The 27,356-nt window shown below is 46.2% G+C and overlaps 1 long non-coding RNA gene across 1 annotated transcript in view; it reads right to left on the bottom strand.

Annotated features, from left to right (window-relative positions):
* The window catches only part of LOC138498613 (uncharacterized), a 206,348-nt gene that overhangs the window by 167,058 nt on the left and 11,934 nt on the right, over positions 1 to 27,356 (bottom strand). The window lies entirely within an intron of this gene.

The raw sequence follows: 27,356 nt of genomic DNA, 5'->3' as shown, positions 1-27,356 counted from the left end.
CTTCACCCATCCAAAAAACCCTGCAACCCCCACCCAATCCCCTTATATTATTTATAATCCAAAACCAACGCAATACGTACATAAAATATAAAGGTCAACTGTGCAGAAGGTCAATTAGGACCACTATAATTAGGTCAATTAGGACAAAAGGTCAGTTGTGAAAGGTCAATTTGGGTAATACCCTTCTCAACAATTCAGTTTTTGATGAGTTGATTTTCTTAGATTCCTGAGTGTTTCCATTAAAAGATGTGTTAAAGGCGATAAGGTTAAAACCCCTATTAGCATCCCAGAATTCCATCTATTTTTGTGAGTTATTGGGTAAATCCCATCATGTATACATTCTGAAAATAATTAACCTGCAAAAGATGGAGCTACATCATCTTTCAGCTATTCATCCTTGTCTACATGATCAAAAAGTGATAAGTGATGTTTGAATCAGTATTTAATGTGTTTTATTAATGAACATCAGAAAAACTGTATGTAAGTGTTGCCTATGGCAGGGTTCACAAATACGAATGCAAATATTTGCTATTCAGTCATCTACTGACTAGACATCCGCGATGCAGTTCTAGGGTAACTCCACTTAGTCTATTAGTCTTAGTCTCATGTCTTCAGAAAAGCAGGAAGGAAACAGTGAACAACTTGCATGAAGCCAAAATGAAGTTTAAGAAATGTAGAAATGTGCAGATGTAAGGAGGAAGCCTGCACCTAATTAACGAGTGAAGGAAGAGAGTGCTGCTAGGTGTACTTATGTATTTAATTTATGTATTGATTTTTGGGAGTTCTACAACGTGCTGCATTGCAATCAACAAACACTTATTCACAGTTAGGCTTCATAGCAGCCTTCCAGATCTTTACCGTGGGGCTAAGAGTGGGTGGGGATGGAAGAGAAACAAAGTGGGGGCGGTGGGCGGTTTGGGGGGCAGTGTACGGAGAATCAAGGGACATTCACAGTGAGGCTGCATTCCAGATCTTGACTGGGACCGGGTATGAAGGTGTAGGAAACATTAGGAAAACATCAGTATATCCACCCAAAGGCCAAATGTGTTGCTGCATAGAAGGGGAGAAGTGAGTTTGGCTATACAATGCCAAACAATCTCCAGGATTAAATCCATATTACTTAAAGAGATTAGCTTAAATGTTACTGTAGAAGTGGTTAAGGTAAGTCTTCTGGAATAAATATGGCGTGATGTGCGTTCCAGGTACTTCCTATTTACTTAGGTAAGTTCACAGGTACACACAAGAAGAGAAGGGGAAACCCATTTGTGCCCATCACCAATGTTACTCGTTACTACTGGAATCTCGACACATTCCACAGATGACCTCACACACCTCACGACATCCCTGCATGCATATCTAGCCTGATAGCCACAGTCACTGATATCCTTTTGGTATTCGTGAGGGCAGGATTGAGGATTCTAGCCATTGCAATGTTGCTTTTATTAAAACATATGTAAGAACCCGGCTTGTCTGGCGTTGAAAAAAACCAACATGGACAGTTGGAAAGTTATAACAGAGATGATTATATGAAGCGCGAGATGTGAGCGGTGTGGGATCCTTTGGAAACATGTCCAACTTGCTGGGAATCTGAAACGGAACTGGTATCAGAGGAAGATCTCTGAGAAAACCTAGGACCAAAAAGAAAAGAGTGTATGCCCTAGTCACAGAAAGGCTATGCGCAAAAATCAATACTTGTATTATCTTTTCCACTTGATTGTTGGCTAATAATGCCAATGCCTTCGCTTCCAAGGATTTGTTTAATTTTCAGGTGTATCTGTTAAAAGCAGCTATGGTATTAATAGCGCTGATCCTTGGTGTTTGTGATCCAGGAAGTTGGATGGCAAATTCTCCTGGACCTATTATATTCCATAATTGGTTGAAAGGAGTTATGGCTCTGAGGTCCCTCCTACGAAGCAACAGAGGGGGTCTATGAGAAGTTGTTGAAACGGTTTAATTCACAATGTCCTTACATAGCCCATAATACATTCTTGGAGGAGTGGTGTATACTGAAGGGGGGCTGGAAGTTGGCTGGCAAACAGAGACCCATTTACCTAGAGTTTGAAACACAGTAAAAGTTGGAAATTGTGTGCTCGAGGGCAGTACCTCGGACTAGTGTATACCAAAGGCCCCAGAGACTAATAAGGCCATGCCTGCAAATAAGGGCTCTAAAAGTGTGGCAGTCTGGCCATACAAAGGCACGTGCAGAACGAAGGCAAATCATTGGTTTTGAGGCATGAGCTGGATGGCACAAATACCTTCTGGTACAGACAGGAAGGACACCTGGTGCTTGATGTCCCGCAGGCATGGTGTCCATACAGAAAAAATGTGCCTTTTCTTAATATCACAAATTAGAAGTTGGCTTTACAGGTCTGTTATTTCCTTTTTATTGGACTGAGCAGGAGGAAGGCCCAGTGAGCAACCTGTGTGTTTCTCTTTGCAGACAGTGCACAGGAAGAATATGTGGTTGCAGCATTCTTGGATGGTTTCCTGCAGCCACTGTAATCATCTGGGCCGAGAATATGCCATGTCTGTTGTGTGACCAATCGATTGCTGGGTGCCTTGAAGTTTGACAGAAGATCAATAAACACATTTGGGCCGATCAAATATATCTATGAGTTTTTCTTTCAAATTCGTTCTTTCGATGTGTGAATGGTTGTCATATCAATTTTCATTATACAATGACAGTGTGTACAATTTCCAAATGAAACAATCTGTATTTATTCAACAACATTCAAAATATGGCCACAATCACAGAGATAAACTGAAACGCTGTTTGCAAGTGATATGTTCTGTATGATGGAAAGCATGCTTTTAGAAATAAAAGTGTGCAATGTCAACGCTATAATGTATTGCACTCTGAGATAGCAAGAGGAAAACATATTATTCAACATACAAATATAATTTAATTGAATAGTTGCTTGACATGACATAAATAGGTCAGTAAAAATATGATATGTGACTGTCAATACTTAGCTAATTAACTGTAATGCTGTTAGCAGTAGTTGTCAGGCAGGCTTTAGCCTTCTTTGCGGTCATGCCCAATGCCCGTTTATTGGAATAGTAAAAGGGAAATCATGCAAGTTTCATAATTACCAATTAGGTGAATACACGTATAAAAATATCAGTGGTGAATGTCCTTAAAAACAGTATAACGAACACGATGCACATTGTTAAAATGTCATGTTTTCGATTACTTCTGTCTTGCGCTTTTTTATCTTTTACCCTCCTGCTGGCCCCTACCTCCTCCATTTCCTGCCATATGTGTTCTCCTTTATACCTTCTACTTGGCAATTACTTCATTTTCACTGTGTCCTCTCTTGACCGTTCCTCCTTTCCTCCTTGTCACTGTCGAACTCAGATCTCTCTACCCAAAATAAGCCCACCTCTCAAGAAGTGAGTGCAAGTTTGTCAATAAAGCAAGTTTAGTATATACAAACAGTTGGGAGGGACTACACGACTCCTTAGAGACGAAACTAAACCGATTCTCCTCGAACCACACAAAAATTACACTTTATATACATTGTTGAAACATTTAACACACTCCTACATATTTTGATTGATTATTCATTGGCTAACCCTATAAAAGGAAATCTAATCTGCTAAATTGAGACTCCCAGCAACTCGAGTCTGCCATCTTGGAAATTAACTAGACCTGTAAGTCTAGTTAATTCCTGAGTCGTAAAAGAGCACCATGTTGGGGATACATAGGGGGTGTGGCCAGCAGCTGTGCTGTGAGGAAGCCTGGTCCGTGGGCTCCTGCCGGATCTGATCCAGAGATTAGCCCTACTATGTTAACATTTGCACATAAAGTGGAAAAGGTGCTTGTGAGTGTGACCCGTGAAGAGGAGAAGGCTGGGGTGAAGGCACAAGATGGAGAGGTGCCTGCAGAACAGCAGCGGTGAGAGCGGGACAGCGAGGAGCCCCCAGAGAAAAATGACTATGATCACCTGAGGGCAAGCGTGGACCGACGGAGAGACTTGGGTGCCACTGAAATAGCAGTGAAGAGGCAGTGTCCTGCAGAGCGAAACACAAGTGTGCCCGGCAGTGGAAACAGCCTCGAGACACAGCCGAGCTCCGGCCTGCAGTTCGGAAGGCAGGCACCCTACGGCGAGTTTGCGCCTGAGTGTGGCTGTCACAGTGGACCAGCTGGAGAATGTTGTGATTGGGCGGATGGGACAGCAGTAACGCGGGCTGCCAGGGCACAGAATGGGCAAGAGCGCAGCGGCTGAAGGAAAGAACGCAGTGCCTGTGGTACACAGACCACCCCAGGGAGCTGCAGTCAGGCGCACCCAGCCGGCACTACAAGAGGGGCTTTGCTCCCGGGGAAGTAGGCAGGCGTGGCAGGGGCTGTTTAAATATATAGTTAACGTGGGAGGCATGGCGGCACACAGAGGGGTACCCAGGGACACACGCCGGCAAATGGAGCAGCACACAAAAGAACCCTTGTATAATGGCGGCGGCTGCCTAGGAAAGTGGCAGCCACACCACTTGAAGGGTAGGAGGACGCCCATAAGCAGAGCTGAGCTGGATGCATCGGCCCCATAGAGACTGGCCCGAAGACTTCGAGAAAGTTGGCCAGCCAAGGCATGTGTATGCTGCAGAGAACAGACTGTGGGGAGCTACCCTGTTGGGCATGGGGTGCTGCTATGCTCAGAAGACTGGGGGAGGAGCAGCACCAGGTAACCCTGCACCACTGACAACAGCAGCAAAAAGAGGACAGCTGCCTGCCCCACAGGACTTCCAGGGGGGAGTTGTGAGCGGGAGTGCTGGGGCTGCAGGGTCAATAGGAAAGAGGAGGGGGAGAGAGAAGGGCCAATCTCCAAAAGAGACCACCTGGCACCCTGGGGTCTTGGAGGACTGAAGATACCAGGCGGTGCGCTGCTGCAAGTGAGGTTAGTGAGGTTTTCGAGTGAGGCTGGTGTGCAGAGTGCCTGTATCTCCTAGGAGGCCCAGCCAGGCAGACAAGATGCCAGTATTGTGGTGTACAGTAGAAGAGGCATCACGCAAGGCATGCCACCCTGAGAGCGGACAGTAGACCCCACAGGTTGGGACTGAAGCCACACATCAAACAAGACTACACCAGAGGGGCAACACCAGGTGCCCGGCCACCAACTGAAATAGAGCATTGAGAAAAGCAGTCAGCGCACATGCCAGATAGACAGCACAAAGGAAAGACAATACAGATGAGAATGGAAGCTTTCGCTGTATATTACTGTAAATTATGTCTGCTCTTTTTTATGTTACTGTTTGCATTACTTATGTAACCCAGGTTATGCGCCCGGATGCCCTTGGTCCAGGTGCGCTATATAAATAAAAAAATACAAATGCACACAAGGGGGAGGGTGGCAGTGAGACCCTGCAGGAGGGTTCCACCACACAGAGGCAAAAATGGAAGAGAACCAAATCCTGCAGGCTGTCGCTGCACTCCAAACTACCCTGGAGAGGAAGATGGAGGAGGTCAAAATCGATGTGTAACTACTGCAACAGGATGTCCGGGTGCTGACAGAGAGGGCGCAGTCGGTGAGACGCAAGCTGATGAAAATAGGCAAAACATTGCAGGGGCCCTGACGGAGGTGAGGGAGCTGAAACTGAAAGTGGCGGCACTGGAGAATAGAGCTGAGGATGCTGAAGGAAGAGAGTGACGGAACAACATACACATACTAGGCCTGCCGGAGGGGACAGAGTGGCAAGACCCCACAATATATGTGGAAAATATGCTGCTGCAGGAACTTGGGCCAGGTGCCCTGTCACAGGGATTCATGGTGGAGCGTGCTCACTGGTCCCTGGCCAGAAACCCCCCCCCATCAGCGGCACCCCCGAGGCCTCTGATTGCAAAGCTTTTAAACTACAGGGACAGAGAAACAATTTTGGTGGGATCATCAAGAGGGATCAGCTAAGATAACGGTGTACCCGGACTACACACTGACGGTGCAGAAGCAAAGGGCGCCATTCAGCCCCACAAAGGAGAGACTGAGACAAGCAGGATTCAAATACAAGCTGATATACCCTTCTAAGCTAAACGTTGTTCATAATGGCACTTCCCATTTCTTTGACAGCACAGAGGGGGCCCACTCCTCGATGGACACGATGGAGATGGCACCCCTCCGGAGGAAGCCATACACAGCAACTTGAAGAACAGCAGAGGTGCGGGAGTAGAACGCCCCTAGTGAACACGAAGTAGGGCCTCATGTAATATGCACATGGCAGGAGGGGGAGACAGTGCAACTCACATGAAGGCAGAGGAGGTGATACGCAAACCTCAGGACTGTGGTGTAAGTGGTCCCTTGACCTGCGCTGCATGCCCCCTTATTTAAAACTCTTTCTTAATTGGGGTGCCAGTTAGAGGCATCGTGCTGCTGCATGGGAGACCGGCAAGTATGGGAGGAAGTACAGGTTGAGTGTGAGAAGAGGCCGAGCCTGAACGAGTCAGCAGCCGATGGGCATTTGTTGGGAATGTTTGGGTTTTGGGGAAAGTTCTTTGGTGGGCACAGCCACATAGTGCACATACACGCTAGGGAACCACTGCTAGTAGGTGGGAGCGGAGATTGTAGAGCGCAGCAATGACAGTCCCAGAACTGGACAGAGGCCGTTTGACAGCCATGATAGTGTGCAGAGGCGCAGAAGGCGGATGGGTGGTAAGGTAAGTGGGACACTCAGGAGGGTGGGGATTGCACAGTTGGAATGAGTGACATCAAGGTAATCTCCTGGAACTTCAGGGGACTCAATAGTTTTGTCAAACAGAACAGGGTGCACACCTATCTGAAGGGCAAAGGTGTGCATGTAGACCTCCTGCAGGAGAAGCATCACATGGCTGATACACAGGAAGTGCTTGCCAAGAAGTGGGGGGTGGGCAGACATACGGATCGACATACTCAGAGTATGCCAAGGGCATCCTTATATGGGTAGCCCCTTCAGTACCATTTAAACGCCTGGAATCCAGTGTGACAATGAGGGCAGAATGGCTATCATATATGGGTTCATGGAACACCGAGAGATTTGTATAATAAATACATATGCCCCCAATCACGTTTCCACTGCCTTCTTTAAAACACTAGGTCCTCAGTTAGCGCCATACAGAGGAGCCGCGTGGATATGGTGAGGGGATTTTAATTGTGCACTGGACCCGGTGTTAAATAGGTCAGACGATAAGTACAGGAAGCGGGCACCAATGGCAAAGGCTCTGTGAACCCTACTGCGGGAGCTCGGATTGTGTGAGATATGGATGCAGCTGCATGGGGACAGGATGAGCTACTCGTATTACTGAAGCCCATATGGGGTACATACACGCATTGATTACATGCTAACGGGTGCCAAAACTCTGGGGAAATTTGTCAGAGCTGAATACAAGACAAGAGTCTTCACCGATCACGTACCGCTGGCTGTGACATGGCAGAGAGATGCGAGTAGGCCCCCAATCCCAACGTGGAGGCTAAGAGCAGAGGAACTGCTTTATGAGCAGTTCGGAGGCCACATGGGAGAAAAGATAGAGGAATTATTTGCACATAACTCGGGGAGCGTGGACAGTGTAGGGACCCTGTGGGAATTTCTTAAGGTGGTTATGAGAGGGAAGGTGATAGGCAGGACGGTTGGGATACGGAGGAGCCTGCTGCGTAGCATTGCTAGCACAGTGGCGCAGATGGAGGCAATGTTGAACATGTCAGGGCAACCTGCAGGGTGCGAGAAGAGGCTCATAGAGCTTTGGCAGGCTTGTATGGCACAACGGGAGAGATTGGGCAAAAATGACGACAATACATAAATAGAGAGGCTTCACGAAAGCAGGGATAAAACTGGAAGAGTGCTAGCCTGGCTGTGCCACACTGAGGAGAAGAGGGGAATGATTAGCTTAATTAAGGATGAATATGGGGAAGAATGGCAGGCCCAGAGTGAGATCAATGAGATCTTTAGTTGGTTTTATCGGCGGCTATATGTTATGGATGGAAAATGTGTTGCTAGGGACATAAAAGAAGTCTGGACGGAGATCACGCTGCCCCGCTTAGAGCAAGAGCAGGTGGAGATGCTTGATGCTCCACTTACAGAAGAAGAACTAAGGGTGACCATACACTTGCTGCCTTCAAGCATCATGCCGGGGGCAGATGTGCTTCCCGGCAGAGTTCTACAAGGAGTACGTAGGAGATCTTGTGTCACACCTCTTGCAGATCCTGGAGGAGGCTTTTGAAGCGGGTCTGTTTCCTGCAAGTCTGCAGGAGTCCGTCATAGTGCTGGTACTTAAGCCAGGCAAGACACCGCTCGCACTGCTCTCGATGATTAACCAAGACTGCAAAACCCTTGCTGCATTACTAGCAAATAGACTACGATTTGTGATCAATGCCCTTATGCACCCTGACCAAACAGGTTATGCACCCAGGAGGAACACGTCCTGGAATTTGCACAGGCTGCATCATGTTATAGACAGCACTGGGAGGGCAGAGGAAGAATATGCTGTGGCCTTGCTAGATGTGATAAAGGTGTTCGTCTCCGTGAGGTGGGACTGGCTACATGCTATGTTGAGGCGCTTCGGGATTGGGATGCGCTTTGCGCGATGGGTGCATGCAGCTGTTATATAAGAGGCCGATGGCATGAGTTAGAACCGGGAGGCACATTTCAGAGGTTTGGGAATTGGGTAAGGAAAGTAAGCAAGGGTGTCAGCTATCCCCCATGGTGTTCATTATGGCTCTGGAGCCTCTAGCAGGATTTCTTAGGGAGAACTTCAAGGAAGCAGGCATACCAGTGGGGGGAGACATGCATATGGTCTTGCTGTATGTAGCGACATGTGACTCTACATAGAGAACACAGAGGTCATTTTGCCGTAAATACTCAAAGTCCTGGACGACTTTTCTAGGTTGTCTGGCATAACAGTAAACACAGAAAAGTCAAGGCTCTTCCTGCGAGCTAGCTTGGCAGGATTGGAGCAAAGATGCCTACCGAATTTGGGGCTGTAGTGAGCTGTGGACACCTTTCGGTATTTGTGGGTGTCTGTATATCATGATCACAGGAAGGAACACGAAAGGAACACATTGAGTGTGCTTCATGGGATTGGGATATCCATGGAGTTCTGGCAGAGACTCCCGCTGTCAATGATGGGCCGAGTGGCGCTCCTCAAGATGGTGGTGCTGCTGCACCTGCTGTATCATTTTTTGAACATATCTTATCCCTGGGATGTTCTTTTGCAATCTAGATTCTATGGTGAGGGGATTTATCTGGGGGTGTGGGGGAGAGGAGCAGAATCTCATTGAGCACATTGAGCAGGAACTATAAGGATGAAGGAATCATTATAACCTGGCTGGCAGATGAGACCTCGCTGGACACCGGGCTATTACAGGACGAGGTTAGGCCATGCTATTTAAAGGAAGCGCTCTGGGTGGGGGGTGCTGACCTGTTGCGGGCATCTGCACTAGTAGTACTGTGGCAGAAATGATGGCATAGACTTTGAAAGATTGTTGATAAGCAGGAACCGTATTCAGCCAATATATCTTTAACGCCAGTCTGCAGGAGGAATCAAGAGGAGGTCTCCAACTTCACTGGGAGCCGAATGGGGCAATCCGGAATACTGATGGGTTTCCCTGAATTCTCTGAGAGATATGACATACCTAAGGGGCAGATTTTGACACACCACAATGAGATCAAAATAGTTGAAGCCAGGGGGCCGGAAATTAAGAAGGGCATATAGTGGGATGTCATGCTGGACTTTTTACTAACTAACTCGGGGGGTGGGGGGGCATGTGATCTCTAGGCTACATGAAATTATACTGAACTCACTGGGGGGGGGTCAGGGCTCAGGGTAAGGGCCAAATGGGAAGAGGATGTGGGATGCGCTTTCACAGATGGCGAGTGGGCCAAGGCGTTGATGTATGCGCGGAAGGTATTCAGAAATGCCAGATAAATCTACAAGTCACACATAGGGCATACATGACCCCGCACATTGTCTCCTGGCTCCCGGGCACGGGAGAACAGAGATGCCCAAGATGCGCAAGTGAATCAGCAGACATGCTGTATATGTTTTGGTCTTGCCCCGTTATTAAGGTCTTCTGGCGGGACATTGCGAGCAGAGTCTCAAGGGGAGGGATAACCATACACGAGTGACCGCCTGAGGCATGTCTGCTAGGGATATTCCAACGTCGGTGCTCTGAGAGACATTTAGCCAGGATGAAAGACCTCAACTGCATCCTGGCCAAGCACAGGATCACATTAGCCTGGAAGTCAGCAGAGGGCCCGCGTGTAGAGGCATGGTGGGGGGACCTGAAGAAATGAGCGGAGTCAGAGACAGTGGTGTAGCACAGGGCAGTGTTCAGGGGACGAAGGGAGGTTAGTGATGATGTCACAGAATGGAACACATTAGCACAAACGCTGTTTGCGCCCTCTGATGATATGCCCCTTTGAGGCCTGTGCAGCAGTAGCGCCAGGTACACTGAGCAGAAGATGAAGTGGGGGTGGGGGTGCTAAGCAAATAGGGGGACAAGGAGAAGGGTGGGATGGGATAAGCATGCACAAGTTTGGTTACATTTTGTTTAGAAATTGGGACCCGAGAGTCGGGTCTGGCCATGAGCAAATGTGCGCACATAGATGTGGCAGACTTGGAAGGGTGCACTATGAGCATGTATCCGACAATGGTGGTGAAAGTTGATGCAGGGACACTGAAAGTGAATTGAATTAATATGTAACCCTTGAAGTCTCATTGTACACGAATTGCACATATTCTATTGTATTCTCTTTTGCTCCTTCTTCTTGCTGCACATGGCCACTTGTTTTGTTGAGGAAATGCAAATAAAAAGAATTTTTAAAAAAAATGTGGGGTAACATATATCTGGTAAATTGAAGCATGCTTCCTTCTTCGCCATAGTGACTAGGTCTGGACACGTTTTATGACAGTATGCCCCCCTCGTGCGGGCAATGGATCTGGTTTCCAGGGATGTGTTCTATGAAATCTTACGAGCAAATTAGGGGCATGCACAGCAGTAGCAGCTTTAGAGGTGTGGTCGGAATGTCCAAATCATTTCCAATCGATCAGTTATTGTAACTTGCTGCTGTAGCATCGAGAATTACAGATTCCAGAAATCTCATACTCAGGTCCTGCAATAGTGTCGACAGGAGGTGAATTATTCTTGGTATTCCAAAGGAAGCGATCTGGACAGTGTGGCTTTAATTGGGAAACGTGGAATACAGGATGTATTCTGGACCAAGATTTGGGCAAGTGAAGGTGATAAGCAACTGGTCCTACCGGCGACATTAGTTTGAAAGGCCTGAAGAAACCAGGGGATAGCTTGAACGGAACAAGCCGTTTGGGCAAAAACTGAGAAGACAACCATACCCATTTGAAAGGTGGGTTCCTTGGAACGCTTTTGATCTGTGTATTTTTTTGCAATGGATTTAGGAGAAGTAAAAGCAGTAAGCGCCTTTTTATGTCCTTCTTAAATGTTGGTGATTAGGTCAGTAGCAGCGGGTACTTGATCTGAGGAGAGAGGAATGTAAGGAAAACTGGACGGATGAAATCCATGTGTGCACAAAAAGAGGCTTACCCATGTAGAAGCATGAAGAGAGTTGGTATATACGAACTCCGCCATGGGTTAGAGGTCCCTCCAGTTGTCCTGGGTGGCAGACACAAAACAACTGAGATAGTGTTTCAAAGATTGATTGAGGCGTTACATTTGACCATTGGATTGTGGGTGAAAACCTGGACAGAGCCCTCGCCATATACCCAGTGCCTTGCATATAATAAACCAGTATTTGGAAGTGTATTGTGGTCCTCGATCTGAAATGATGGTATTGGGAAGACTGTGCCAACAGAATACTGTGCGCAAAACGTGTTTTGCCATTGCACCAGCAGAAGGAACTTGAGGTAGAGAAAGCAAATGTGCTAATTTGGTATATTAATATTTAGTAACCATGATGGTAGTATGACCAGATGAGGGTGGTAGGTCCACTATAAAATCCATTGATATCTGTTGCCATGGTTGAGAGGGTAAGGCTGGTTGTACCAGCTTTCCATAAGGATGACTTTTAGGGGTTTTAGTTTGCAAACAAATAGTACAGGCTGCAACATATTCTTTGGTATCTTAGGTAATGTCTGGCTTCCAAAAGTAGCTGTTGAGGAGTTCCAGAGTGATGCGTACACCCCTATGTCCAGTGAGAACAGAGGCCTGACACATGTGAAGAACTTCTTTCCAAAGTGTTGAGGTGGGGATGAATGTCTTTTGTTCCAGGCACAGCAGGTTGCCTTCTTGTTGTAGATGGTGATTGGCTTTTAGATCTACAAATAAAGCTAGGTTCCTTTGTTTTTCAGATTCAATATTTTGAAGGAACACATGACTACAAACAAGAAAGTAGCGTTAGGAAATGGCTTCTTGCTTATGAAAGACGGACCCTGCAAAGAGAACCTATGGGATAAGGCGTCTGCCAGGATGTTACTGGTGCCAGGAAGGAAAGTAAAACGTATGTCATATAGTGAAAAGAAGTAGGCCCATCTCGTTTGACAGCTGCTTTGTGTTTTGAATTTTGAAGGATCCTAAGATTGTGGTGATCCGTTCGTACTTCTATGGGAAAATGTGTCCGAATAACAGATGTCACCGCTCTTGGAAGGCCTTTTAGCTTGGCAACAGTTCTTTTTCCAATACAGTATATTTAATTTCAGATGAGGACAGTGTTTTGGATGAATAGGCAATGGGTAACTCCGTACTTGTTTCATCTTTCTGTTTTAGGAGCCTTCAAATGGCACTGCTGGAGGCATCAGACTCCACATTGAAAGGTTTCCCTTGATCGGGTAAGCATAAAATGGGAGTGGTTGTGAAGGCTTTCTTCAAAGTATCAAAGGCTTCCTGAGCTTCCAGATTCCAAACAAAACGTTTAACTTTCTTCAGAAGGGCTGCCATTGGTAGGATGTAAAGTGAGAAGTTCGGTATGAACTTTCGATAGAAGTTTGAAAATCCCAGGAATCTTTGTATTTCTCGGAATGAAGTATGCGCAGGCCATTCCACAATGGCAGAGACTTTGCTTGGGTCCATTTGAGTGCCTTTAGCGGAAAGAATATATCCAAAATAGGGAACTTCGTATTGATGAAATGTGCACTTTTCTAATTTAGCAAAAAGTGGCTGTTCTGTAGATGAAGGACTAAGGCCACATGCTTTTCATGCTCCTGTAGATTCTTGGAAACAATTAGTATATCATCCATATAAACAATCATGATATGCAATAGGAGGTCAAAAGAACATGGTCAATGAACCGTTGAAAGACTGCATGGGCGTTTCAAAGTCCAAACATCTTTACTCTATACTCTTAATGTCCAAAAGGGGTGCAGAAGGCTTTTTTCCATTCATCGCCATACAAATGTGAATTAAATGATACGCACCCCTCAAGTCCAATTTGGTAAAGATGGAACCTTCTCTCAACACTTGAAGGATGTCCGGGATGAGTGGCATTGGATATTTGTCCAGTATGGTGATTTTGTTGAGTCCACGATAATCTATGCAGTGTTGAAGTTCAGAAGTGTTCTTTTTTGGTAATAAACAATAAAGAGGTATCAGCCAGAGACTTACATTCAGTAATGAATCCATTCTGTAAGTTGATGTGTAAATATTGTCAAAGAGCATCCTTCTCTGGACCTGAAAGGATATACATTCTTCCAAAGGGAATAGGTTTGTCTGGTTCGATGTCAATGGCACAATCGTCTCTTGAGTGGCAGCAAAGTTCTTTGAACTCAGATTCAGAGAACATAGCGTATTCTTGATATCTGTCAGGTAATGAACAAACAAGACGATGCAAGTCGAAGATCTGTCAGTAAAAGATGTAGATGTGGGGGATTGGATTCCCACAGAACTGCCCTCCAGACAGTGATTGACATAATATTCAGATCTGAGGATAGAGAACCTGCCATCCAGTTAATAAATGGATTATGTATGCGTAACCAGGGCAGGGCTAGTATGATGGGATAATGGGCTGCTCAAATTATGTTGAAACTCACTTTCTCCGAATGGGAACAGATGGATAGAAAATGCCTTCCATTTCTTCTTTGATGGATCCAGAGGCTAGAGGGCTCCCATTCACTCCTTGTATCGATTTAACTATCAAAGGGATACCCTTGGAGGGGGCCCCTTGCTTGTCTAGAAAAAAACCTGCCACGCCACAATCCACTAGAGCAGGTATTCCATGGTAACAAATATTGTGGACCAACAAGGAAACCTTCAGAACCACCATGGATTGCTCTATCAATTGCTCTATCAATTCTTGGGAACCAGCCTGTCTTTCCCACAGTACATACAGAGACCCAAGGAATGTCTTCTGTTTCTGTCTTTCTTCCAGAAATAAAGGTCCTTGTACACTTCCCACCTTTATATGTTCATCTTCTTGGTGAGACCTAGGGAACGTTGGTGGGACCTTTGATGTTTCTCTAGTGGATCTGCTCTTTTTACACTCAGCCAATGCTATCAGGTCAGCCAGATTTGCAGGCCTGGGTACTCATGAAACTTCATCTTTTAAATTTTCCGAAAGGCTGCGTCTAAACAAAGTCATATGGGCATCGTCTGGCCGAGATGCCATTTGCTTCAATCGAGTGATGTAGGATAAGGTATCCTTTGAATCCTGTTTGAAATTGAATAGTCATTCTTGAGTAGACACAGTCATGTCTTGTCTGCAAAACATGGCCCTAAGGCTATTTACAAATGCAGGGTAGGAATCTAATACGGAATTGTTGGACGTAACTAAAGGAGTTGCCCATGCCAGGGCCCTGTCTGTTAGATTAGAGATCATGTAGCCAACCTTGACTCGATCAGTAGGAAAGAATGCTTGTTTGAAGGAAAACTGTACAGTGCAGGAATCCAGGAATTCTTTCAGTTTTCTGGGGTTGCCATCAAATTTCCCTTCTGTGAGTGGACCAAGGGGTATTTCCAGGGTCTGTTGAAATTGTGTAACCATTTGTCATAGAGTGTAATTTTTATTTTTGAGGTATTGTACCTTTACTGTGAGGTTTTGGATGGCAGCCACAAGCTGATCCATATCAGGGCCCCGCTATCTGTTATAGTCTATGGTTTGCACTAACGACAAGGTTGACAGCCAATGAGATGTTGGGTCCTTTGTAGAAAGTGAAGGAATCCCCATAAGTATCCGACCCTTGAAGATAAACAGGAGGTCATGTACTCACTGGGAAACCCTCTGGGGGAATAAAACCCAGATGACAGCAGCAATGTAGAAGATGCATAGACTGAAGAACCACTGTGATCGTAGCACTGCTGCAGCAAAAGTGGGAATCCAAATGGCAAGTAGTGGCAGCTGGAGCCCCATTGGGTGAGGTTGAAGATAAAGCTCGTTAAGGAAGTACCCTTTTTAACATGTGGTAGAAAATAGCTACATTTTTATCCCATGCTTCTCCTATCTTGACTCTCCCCATTTCCTGAATCAACTGAATATGTGCGGTAGGATCATTATCTAGCTTCATCGTTTTAGCCAGAATCAAATTTATGTCTGACGTATCAGGATACATAACCCACAGGGCTCCCCATATCTCTGCCCTAAAATTATTAAAGGGTGCCCCATCGTGGGTGTTTGTATCTAACTGGACTCCCACATACCCTGCTTGCCTCCAAAGTTTGTCTGACTGTTCCCCCATTAAAGCTATCAATAAACTTTCCATGTCCCCTATAGCCAACATAACACTGGCAGTCTGTTTTTCCAATGCATAAATCCACTTCCTTTCTCTTCCCTTTTCCCTCAATTTTAGAACTATGGGCGTTTCCGCCCTCATCATTCGTCCTCCATAGTTGAACACTATTTCGATTCCCTGTATCTAGTAACTAAAAAGGTATATGTGTTCTCCAACAAACCCTCATCATTCAATATTTTATCCTTGGTTTCTCGTGCCCATTCCCGGTGGTACTTCAAAATGTTTACCTTACACTCTGGAAGCACCTGATACAAATGATCAAGTGGAGTCTCCATACTCTAAACCAGCCTAACTCTAACAACCTTATTCTGGACATCAACAATCTAGACATGAGAGCTGAACCTGTGGCACAACATTCCAAACCAAAAAGCCACTTTTTCCCTCCCCATTTTCTTAAAACCTCCTCACAGTCACTCACCTTATTCACTCTCACGACAATCACCTTACTAACTATTCACTTTTAATTATACTCTCACTCATACACAAAAACAGCATATTATCAATGATACAATGCCATGGCCAAAATCCTCTTTACTTTCTCTTCATCACTTCCACAACATTTACAACTACATTGTTGTCTTTTTCTTACTTATGTGAGGAACCTGAGGACAACCCCACTTGATTCTCTCAATCATCCTCTGCTCAGGTGGCCAGGGAAGAGCCATCACCCTGAGGGGATATGCGAGGGAGGATCACCTGGGTAGGGGAGACTTGGGGAACCATAGCGGGATGTCCTTGGGTGAGACACAGTATCCCGCATTTCCATTCAATCATCAACCCTCAGTGCCAGCTGTATTTATGGAATATTGTTACTTTTTTCCTCTGGCCAGGATAACATGAGAAAACATTATCAATCCAGAAACACTAGGCAGATGGTGAAGAAGAGGATGTCCGCAGGAGGGACATGTTATCCCCCTTTTCCTTGTGAGGGTCAATCTCCCCCTCCCACTACCTTTGTAGGCTATTGCAAACCACTTACCCTCATTTCACCTCATTCATACCATTATAGCACTGGGATTAGGAAGAGGCGACTAGAGTAGTGCACACTAACATGGCATTTCACCACCCTTATACTGACACAAGTAAGAAACCTACAGACTGTTGTCAGGGTCAGGCCTGTCCCAAGTACTTCAATAACTATGGTCAGGCAATAGGACCTGAGGATTCACACCTGCAACCTGTTACAGGTGTATAAAAGGTGGAGCCGACAAGGAGAATGAAGAGACCAGCAGGTGAGAAGCCGGGCTGAGTGTCGCGAGCCTGAGGGGAGAATCCTGTGCAGAAGGAGCCAGCTGAGGTGGGTCCTGCGGGAAAGACAGGACGCCGGTAAGTATTCTGAAGGAACTGTGTGGCCGAGGCCTCGGCGTGCCATGAGTGGGCCACAGCGGTGGGAGCCTCATGGTTGGGTGAGCTGCAGACATGGAAGGAATCCGATACCTACCGGCAGCGTCCGCAGGAAGTGAATGGAGCTGCCGGCAACCCACAGAGAGAGAGGAGAGCAGTGCGAGTGTGGCTCACAATCCAACTAATCCACTAAAGCTAAAGAAAGGAAAAGCAGCCGCCCAGGGGAGACGCCTGGGGCTGGTGAGGGGAAAAGAAGGAGCACTCAAACCAGGGCATCTAGCTGAAGTGTGTGAGAGCAAGGTGGTGAACGAAAGAGAGCATCACAAAGTGAAATATATGGAAAGAACACATGGTGACAAAGTTAAGAGACTAGCCAAGAGGTGTATGAAAATAATACATTGTGGCAAAGCCAAGAGGCTGGCAAGGAAAAGCCAAGTGAGTGTGAACCAGCACACAGGTACAGACACAAGAGAACCTGTCTGGACAAGAAGGCCTAGGGCTACCTGTCGTGTGACCTGAAATGGGAGGACCGTGCGGTCCGACAACTGAGCTTAGACTGAGGATACTCTATCAGTAAAAGCCAAAGAAACATACAGAGCACCAATCCAAGTGTATGAAAGAGGTTGCTCAAGTGAAGCAGAAGAAAGGAACCTGTATGAACTGTTAAGAACCAGAAGGAGTGTAAAGTTGACCTGGAACTGGTTTTGAATATTGAGAGATTGAACTAAGTACAAGTGGGCAAGTTGAACGAGCTGAAGTCTTTGGGAAGGGAAACCTGAGACCTTATGAAGTTTAGGTGGTCTTGAAGAAGGCTGAACAAGCTAAAGTCTTGGGGAAGGTAAACCTGAGAACTTGTAAGTGTTGGTGAGGCCTTAGAAGTAAAAGAACCCGAAGGTCAATGTGTAACTATGTTGTCTTCTTGGGGGAGGGAAATTAACCCCAAAGCCCCTTTCAAACTGTGTTGTCTTCTTGGGGAAAGAAGCCCAACACTTTGTGGCACTGTCTAAAACTTGGGGAAGGGGAGCTGGAGAGTAAGCCCAGAGCGGGACGAAGCTCAGAACTTTATTTGGAATGCTATTTCTTTTGATGCTGACATCCCTACACATTGTTGAGCTTTAGTTGTGACATGCTGGCATACATTCTGGAGTATTTGTATTGCAGAGAGGATTGAAGTGGCTGAAAAGTAAATTTCCTTCCATGCTCCCTCCCTCCCCAAAAAAATGAATTAAAATATGGCGTGGTGTCAAATGCACACGTACAGTTTCCACACATGCATTTTACGCATGCAATGTATTCTACGCTGTGATAAAAATCACCCCAGTGAGTAAATCACTGCATACTGAGGTCTTTGTTCATCCACCATGTCAAACTTTTGAATACTAGCAGAGCATTATATCCTTTGATAAATTGAGTATTAGTCAACTCGGTAGTAATCGCACCTGTTTTGTACTGCACAATGAAATGGCACAATCTGTAAAACTTCTATATTAAAAAAAGTTATCTATAGGAGAAAAACTAAATCTTATTCATCAATATCAAAATATTTCAGAATATTACAATTAGAATGAATACTATGCTGTTGGGTGTCCTGACCCACGTTTGAGCTATCATGCTGCAACATTTGGTGCTGTGGGCTTAGAAAATCCAAGATGGCCAAAAAGCCCACATGTACGCCAGAATAGGAAAACTGTGCAGTACTGGCATGGAAAACATCATGATGGCCAGAACTTCCCAGAAAATGCACAGGGAAATGCATGAAGAATAGGCTGCCACCCATTTTTGCCTAGGTTGTGAGCACAGGAGGGCACTGCCTAAAACCACCATTGGGCTACCCACACAGTACCCTGAAACCATTGGGAATGGCAATGCTGATTGCCAAAAGCAACCTAGATCTGTGGGGAATTCATTTTCTTAAATCCCAAAAATGGTTGCATTACCAGTACTCACCACTATCAGAACGCCGGCGTTTTAAAACCACCAGACTTTTGTGTAAAATTGAACAAATGAAACAAAACCAGACCAAGGAAAGACTTGCTAAGAGGTGGATACAATGTAAAACTATACTCTGAAATGACTTGAAGGAAGTAATTATTTAATGTGTATGTAAAAATCGTAATAGACTTAAACTGGGGGACAAAAAGTGACATTTAGCTGAAACCTGGCTTAATGAAACTGAATTCTGCCTGACATCTACCCCCCACAGGAGTTAAAACCTGCTCAGCCACTCTTCCCCTTGCCAAAAGGAGTTGTCACCTCTCTGATTAGATTAGGGGTGGAGCAGCTACAGGGAGTTGAACAAAGGCCTGTCCTGGGCCCAGGCAGATGGTTTATTGGGGGGATCGTAAATGGCTTCCTTTTGAACAAAGTCCTTCCTTGACTCAGGCAGAAGTTATATTGGGGGCGTCGTAAAAGTGGCTTCCTCTTGGCAGAAACGGGCAGGGGCAGCCCCCTCTGAGGACAGGCTGAGCTTAAAGAAAGTGGATAGACTGGTTTCTCTACCATGTGACCTGGGAAGACACACCCCTGTTGGCCAGAATATGATTTTAAGAAAGATGTATAACTCATGGTGCGGACTTGTCAAAATTAGCTAAATGATACTATAATTCTTGTGATTTTTCTGCCCACATTTTAAGAGGTTTTAGGACCCGGTGGTCTGATCTGGGGGGTTGCTAGCGGAAAATAGGGTTTCACTCCAAATGTCTGCATGTTAAAAATCTGACACTTCATCAATTAATGTCCATACTCCTTGCGCACATGTGTGTAAAGTTGGGTAAATGTCTGATATTGCAAAACCAGTTAAAAAGTGCAAAATGTTGCCATTTCTGAATGCAAGCCCCCAGGAAGAGCAGAGTTTGAACAGAGTATACCTCATGTGATATGTGATGGGTGCATGTACATTTAAACAACTGTGTATCTGTGCAATATGTATTTGAATCAAATATAGATTTGTGGGCAAACTGACCAAGGGAGGATCCTCTGACCCATAAAACCTACAGCATCACTCTGACTCACATTTCCTTCCCCAATCATGGGAGAGGGGAGAATTGGGCCAATGACAAGTAGAGAGGGGTAGGCTTAGCTAGGCCCAGACACACACCCAGTTTCAAAACACAGAAAAAAAGACTCCTGGGACAGGTAGAGACATTCAATTCCATTTGCTGCGGAGCATGCTGACCGACGACTTCACATCCAGAGATCCAGACTTCAAATCCATCAATCTCCAAAGACCAGAACTTTACTTCAGAACTTAAAGCAAGGGCCTAATCCCACAAACTGAGAACTCTTCTCAGTAGGCCTCAGCATCCTCAAAATCATTTGCAGACTATTCACAGCCGGGCTGACTGTTGATTCTGGCCTGAAACCCTGCGCCAGAAAGATCCAGAAGCAGTGCTGTACACAGAGAAAGCAGAGCAGTATCCAGAACCAGAGGCCAGAGATCCAGAGTGACCCAGACCGCTGTGAGCAGAATCAGAGAGCTGACCCAGATCACTGTGAAGTGCCGAGACCAGAACCGGAGTCCAGTTCAAAACCTGACCAGATCCCTGGCGAGGCCTATTTCAAAAATATATTGTGAGTACCTAGCAGAACTGTGCAGAACCAATCTCTTAGTTAAAATAATCTAATCCAAACTATTTTAATCTAACCAGAACTGCCTCCTAGAAGTTGTCACTTGTCATTTTGTAAAGCTGCACCACTGTCACTTGTCAATTCTGCAGCTGCATAGCTGTCACTTGTCATTTTGAGTTTACTTAAAATCCGAAAAATCCGAAAAACTACCCTTATTTAATCGTCCGTATCTCTGGAACCGTTTGGGCTACGAACTTGGTTTAACTTTCCTCTGAAAGCTTAGAATCTAAGCTCTCCAACAAGCCTAGAAACGACTACTACTTATACTTTCTCCGCAAACACGATTCACGCATTCGCGAATTTTGCTGCGATTTGCGATTTGGCCCGATTTTTTTACTTGTAAAAAGATAGCTGCTTTTGCCTGAACTGCTAAAATTCGTTTGCATCTTAAGAACCATCCCTGAATCATTGCTAAAGTGAGCATGAACTCATCCCAAGTAGCTACCACTCCCCCTGAACCTCCTAAAGGGAGTTAAAACCATTTTCAGCATATTTCTCACTTCATTGCCATCACCTTTTAAAAGCATTTTGGGCCTGTGTTTCAAACTTCTATCTGTGGTCTAAGCTTGCTGGGGTGAACTGAATTATGTTTGATTGCATTCCTAAGAACTGTGTGTGTTACTTCCATTTCCTTCCATTTCTTACATTGCATAGGGCAGGGGGGTGAATTGCCAGAGAAAAAGTGATTATATTATCTTTTGCTAAAATCATATCAAGTATTTCTGTACTGCATTTTATTCCTCATTGCTTTTCCTTTGAAATCATAAAAGTATTTTTGCTACTTTATCCAACCTATACTAACTCCTCATTGATTATAAAGAAGTGTGCTAGTGCCAGATTACCCATTGTTGATCAACATCATATGTCTAAGTGTACTATCAGATATTAATTTATTATAACGTGTGATATATATATATATTGTTTAAATTCTCAAATAAACCTTTAAAACTTGCAAAACAGAACTACTTCTTGGCTCAGTGGGGTCAGGGGGATTCTAAGGGAGGGGTGTTATATAGGGGTAGTCATCCAGAACTCATGAACTGGACATAAAGATATATTAATAAGGGTTTCCATTCAGTATCCCAGACTAGGCATTGACTTAGCTGTAGTGTTGAATTGAATCCTCTTACGAAGTGGGGGCTCGAGCCGGACGTCTGGGTTAGAGCTATCACTTGTGCAGCTTAATACAGTGTGCTAACTGATGGGATACATACATCCGGTCGGATCACCACGCTGTTTTACGCTGTAAAGCACTCTTCAAAGGGACACTCTAAGGAAAAGGTCTGTTTTGCAAAAATAAAATACTAATTTCTGTAAGTCAGGACAGAGATCAATCTCTAGAATGACGACCTTGGTAGACATGAAAATAGCGAGGGAGCACCTCTTACATAAGCTATTTGTGAGAGGTGAGTGGACTCACCAGGACCAAACGGTCTGGTTGCAGGCCATCGCGCAACAGATCACTGAAACAGGGTCAGACATATGGAGAGATCAGGGTCCATTACATGTGGCCCTGAGTGAACTATATATGGCTCCTAAAGCCAAAGATGAACACAATAAGATTGCCAGGATAGCGGCATACCTGTACCTATATATGGGAGACATGCAGGATAAATGTACTGAAAGCCAAGATCTGGCAATAGGCGACAGATGGCGTTAGAGAAGGTCCAATCCGACCTGGACTCTTCTGAGCAGAGGCTGCTCAGGAGCCAGGAGTCAGAAAAGGACAGCAGACAGTACATCACTAAAATAAAGGAGGACATGGATGTGCTGCAACAGGAAAAGGCTGACCAGGATACCAGAATTCTGGCTTTGCAGAAGGAGCACCAAGACAGTTTGGACTCCTTACTGCAGTGCCAGAAAAAGCTGGAGCAACAGATCAATTTCAACTGGGCATGCACAGAGCAGGTAGCCACCCTGCAAATCCAACTAGACAGAGAAAAAGAGGAGAGCAATAAATTGATTCTAAAAGACCTGGATACCCAGGCAGAGTTTGATGAAGAACGCCAGAAAGCTGGCGCCTTTCAAAGGCAGAGGGACGACCTGGCGTCACAAATGCAGGCTCTTGGTCAGGAAAGGGATACCTTAGGCCAGGAAGTCTGCCACTTAAAAAGGAAAATGGAAGAAAATCACCTGGCCCTCCAGGGACTGGGTGACCTCCAAAAAGAACACCAGAACTTGTTAGAGCACACCAGGAGGGTGGAGGATGCTCTGGCAAGAAAGGAGCAGGCCAATAGGGACACAGCTCAGGAGGTAAACCTCCTGCAGCAAAGACTGGCCCAGTGCTCCAGGACCAATCAGGAGGCACAGAGAGAGAATGAGGCTCTCTGTCAGCACAATGATAGGCTCCAGCAACAGGTAGCGATGCAGGAGAGACTGATAGAGTCTAGTAAGGCCTTAACTGAGGAACTGAAAGTGCAGGCTCTTGCATTGCAACAGGGGGGATAGAGATGAGGTTCACTGGGAAAGAGAAACTCCTGAGCATAACCTCAGGAGCCCTAGTACCAGAGGCCTTCATCTCTCCCAGTCCCTGGACTCTGCCACCCCCATGCTGCCTGGCGCACATGAGCACGGGGCCACAGGGATGGCAGATTACTATCCAGCTAAAAGTATGGGGCTCATAGGCCAGTACCACCCAGGAATGGAGGGGCGGGCATCCGGGTATGGGCACCCAAGCACAGTGCAATTTAGAGGGGAACCCCAGGAGAGTAGGCCCATTAAGGGCATCCTGAAAACTTCTGCCCAGTTAGGTCAGTGGGGGGGTACCCATCAAATCCTGGCAGCAAGGAGGAATCTGAAGACTCCTCTGAACGGCGCAGGACACAGGAGACCAGGTCCCCACATTCTGCCAGCCATTCCCAGGCTTGCAGAATCCTGGAAAACCTGGAACAGCAGACAGGAACCTCTGGGAGCAGTGCCTCTGAGTCAGAGGATGAATGGACCAGGGTTACCCGAACCAAAAAGGCCAATAAGGCAAAAAGGGCCTTGCTTAAGGACCCATTGAAGCAAATAAAGGCAATAAGGAGTGTCATCACGCCTTATCATAAGAACGCCAAGTATTCCGTTTGGGAGCACTTGGAGCTCTATGAGCAAATGATGGAGACTTTCCATTTGAAGGACAGCAGTAGCTGCATCCAGTACGTCAAATGGACATTCTCCCCAGAATACTCCAGTTTCTTTGCGGGGCTGGAGGACCAAAATCATTTAAGATGGTCCACCTATAAGGCGGCCATCTTTAAACATTTTTCTGTTCACATAAATCCTCAAGAGGCTCGCAAGGCAGCCTACAAATTGCAATGTGGGGAGGATCAGGCCCCACAAGAGTTTGTGCAAGAATTAAAACGTGCTTTTGCGCAGACCACCAGACGGGTGCGCACGGATAGCAGAGAATTTATCAATACGTTTTTCCATGCCTTACCCAAATACATAATGACCCAGCTCGTGAGAGATTTTCATGAGAAAAGATCTTTAGACTGGGTCATTGAACAGGCCACCCGGATCTATGAGGTGCTGAAGCCTATCGAAAATAAAAATAATGCGCCGAAAAACCCCAAAACCAACAGCACCCCTGCTGCTGCCAAGATGGCAGAGGTAAAGGTTGCCCCCGTTTTAGATTTGGAGATGGGGGGGCCTAAAAACCTGCCTGCACCAAATAATTCACAGCCCAGAAGGCCCTCGGGCCAGTCACAGACAGGGAGTCGAGGAGTTAGTCCCACAAATGGGGTCCCCCTCTCCCCTGACTATGTAAGTCCCCGCTATAAGGGAAACCGACCAATCCTGGGTTATGTGTGGACTCCTCCAGCCCAAGGGGGGGGATCCAGCCAAGCACCTAACCCAGGGAACTTCCCTCCCAACTTCCCACAGGAGGGCAGAAATTCTCCAAATCCTGGGCAGAACTTTTTCCCCAGGTATCCACCCAATTTCCCGCCCCAAAATCATCCATCCTTCTTTCCCCAATTCCCTGAGCCCGGACAACCTAATCCAGGAGAGGGGAGGCCAAGGGTGGAGGGGTACCAAAATCTTCCCAACCAGGGGTACTACCAGAGAAGGGATAGCTACCCTTCCCGGGATCAGCCCAGGGGAGAAAATGGAGCCCCGTATCAGCCTGAGCGGGTTTCCCAGTTAGAGCGCCAGGTCCAAAATATGGCACGGGATCTGGGTCACATACTGAGGGCTCAACATAACCCTCAGATGAGCATGCCACCGCCGAATGCCCCAAACTATGGACCTGGTGCTCCAGAACAATGACGGGGGCAGCACCCCGATAACCCACCGGTTCCCAGGGAGGAGGCACAAGGGGAAGGGGGGTGTAAAGCCTTGGAGGAAGCTTCCTTCCCAACTTGTAAACAGCCCCTGGAAAACCAGGAACCGGAAACAAAATCTCCTGCCCCTGAAAGCCTGCCTCCCAAGAAGCAGAGGGGGGGGTAGGAGAAACAAAGGACCCAAACAGACCCACTTTGTGGAGGAGGTACAGGCATTCCAATTTGAGGGAGAGAGATCCTCAGAAGATCCTGGGAAAAGGATATTCTCCTTCAGAGATGGGGGAACTCCTCCCAAAGAAAAATGGGTCCCAAGGGATTCCAATCCAGACTGGGGAGATATGGAGACTTAGCTACCGCCGCCCATCATCTCATCCCAGAACCCACAATACCAAAATCCCCTGGTTCAAACCCATCCTGGTGACTGCCTCCAAAAAGGGGGGGGGGGCCAGAACCAGAACCAGGGGAACCCACAATGTCTCTGATCTTCAGTTGCCAACTTTTTCTTTCAGATTCCCAAGACTCTCCACAGAATTCTGCCCAAATCTCTTCTCTAGCAATGTCCAAAACCAGAAAGTTATCCCACCAGTTGTCCAAAAATGTGCATTATCTGTGCCCCCTTGAGGAGAAAGAGGGAAGATACTATGCCCCAGTACAAGTACAGGGGCAGGGTACAATTTTGGCACTGGTGGACACTGGATCCCAAGCTACCCTTCTGTCCAAAAGGGCCTTTGAGGAACTAAATGCAGGAAGGGGGGAGAATTACCAAATTCCTCTCACCTCTCTTCCTGGACAACTGCAGAACTTTGACGGGAAGGAAATTCCCGTTGAGGGGACTGCAGACTTGGACATTAAAATTGGGCGACACAAGGTGAAACACCCGGTCATAGTAGTGACTCCAGAGGGCACCCCTTTTTTACTAGGGAATGACCTCCTGAGAAGGTTGTCACCCCTAATAAATTGTGTAAACAAGGTCCTCTGGACCCAGACTAGCCGACCAATAAAATTAAAACAGAGTGTCAACCATGTTAGTTTAAACTGCACCTGCCACATGGTTGAACAAAAATCTGACCAAGTAGAATTTCACTTCCAGAACAACCAAACTCCAGACGTGACAGTAATAGCAGTAGGACAACAGACTGGTGATGGAGGGTCCTCTCTATTTCTGAAAATCAACCTTCCTTCCAGTTTAAGGTGGTATTCCACACTGGAAGGAAACACTCTGAAATTCTTCACCAATCCACAATCAGAAACTCCCACTCCTATAGTCCAGAAAGATGTGAAATCAGCTCAGAGCCTGGCTGATATTCAGCAAATTGGAGAGCAGTTGTTCATCCCTGTTCAGTTAAATGATGGGAAGGACTCTGTTCTCGCTCGAGTGTGTGTGAACAACGGTAAGAGCTTCATCAGCGAAGCCATGTTCCGCCAACTCCCAAAAGATCCAGCCATTCCCACATTCAAACTGATAGACAAATGGGAAATGGACCTGGAAGCACCTAATTCCAAACAGCTCCTGCCAGGCAGGTGTATGCTCAAAATCTCCATTGGCAACAAGAGCATAGTCCATAATTGTTGGGTTGTGCGAGACGCCACTGCCGCCTTTTACTTAGGCATTGACATTCTCAATCGCTTTGCCATTAGTTTGGACCTAATAAACTTCAAAGCTTGGTCCCGAAAAGCGGATAATCCCATGGGCTTTGATGATCCAGAAAAAGCATTTAGGTCAGCTCAATTGCTACCTTATGCAGTTGAAATTCAGATTAAAGAGGAAGTCACCATCCCAGAAAGGACCCGACAATTCTCCCTGGAAGTGAAAGTTAAAAGAGGACAAAAATTGCAAAACAATGATGCTTATATACATCTAAATGCTTCTCTCCAACAGCAAGGGTTGGGGGTAAACCCAACACCATTAGTCAACATAGAACATGACACCATTCCAATAGAGGTGGATAACAGTGACTTAAAGAGTATTACTCTAGCCGCAGGCACCATTATTGGAATGGCGGTTGATGACCGACATTTTACCATTGATTTAGGAATTGAACTGTTAGGACCAATCCCCAAGGACTGTTTTGACAGTGACAGTGATGACAATACAACACCAGACAGGATTTTTACCCGGCATGGGGCGAACTTCCTGGTGTACACTTCCTGCCCCTATGGTAAGGAAGATGTGACTTGTGACTTCAGGAGGGATGAGGTGATTTTCCAGGTCCATGAGGGTTGCCTTTCCCACCTGAGGCCTCCAGTCCAAATCAGCACTCTGACCAGGGACTTCTCCACCCAGCTGGAGGAGGCCGCTGAGATAGCCAAACCAGAAGTCTTTCCAGGCTTCAGGCAGATGGTGGAAGAGAGAGTCAACAGCTGATGCCTGTGTGACTCTGGAACAAAAGCAAAAGTTGAAACAAGTTTTCTTGGATTTCCAAGATCTCTTTGCGGTAGACTCATATGACTGTGGCCGCACCGACATCCACACAACA

Source organism: Ambystoma mexicanum, chromosome 5q (assembly GCF_040938575.1).
Source record: "Ambystoma mexicanum isolate Mex_15411 chromosome 5q, UKY_AmexF1_1, whole genome shotgun sequence".
Lineage (NCBI taxonomy): Eukaryota > Metazoa > Chordata > Amphibia > Caudata > Ambystomatidae > Ambystoma > Ambystoma mexicanum.
Note: the sequence above shows the minus strand (reverse complement) of the source record. Positions and strands in the feature narration are given on the sequence as shown.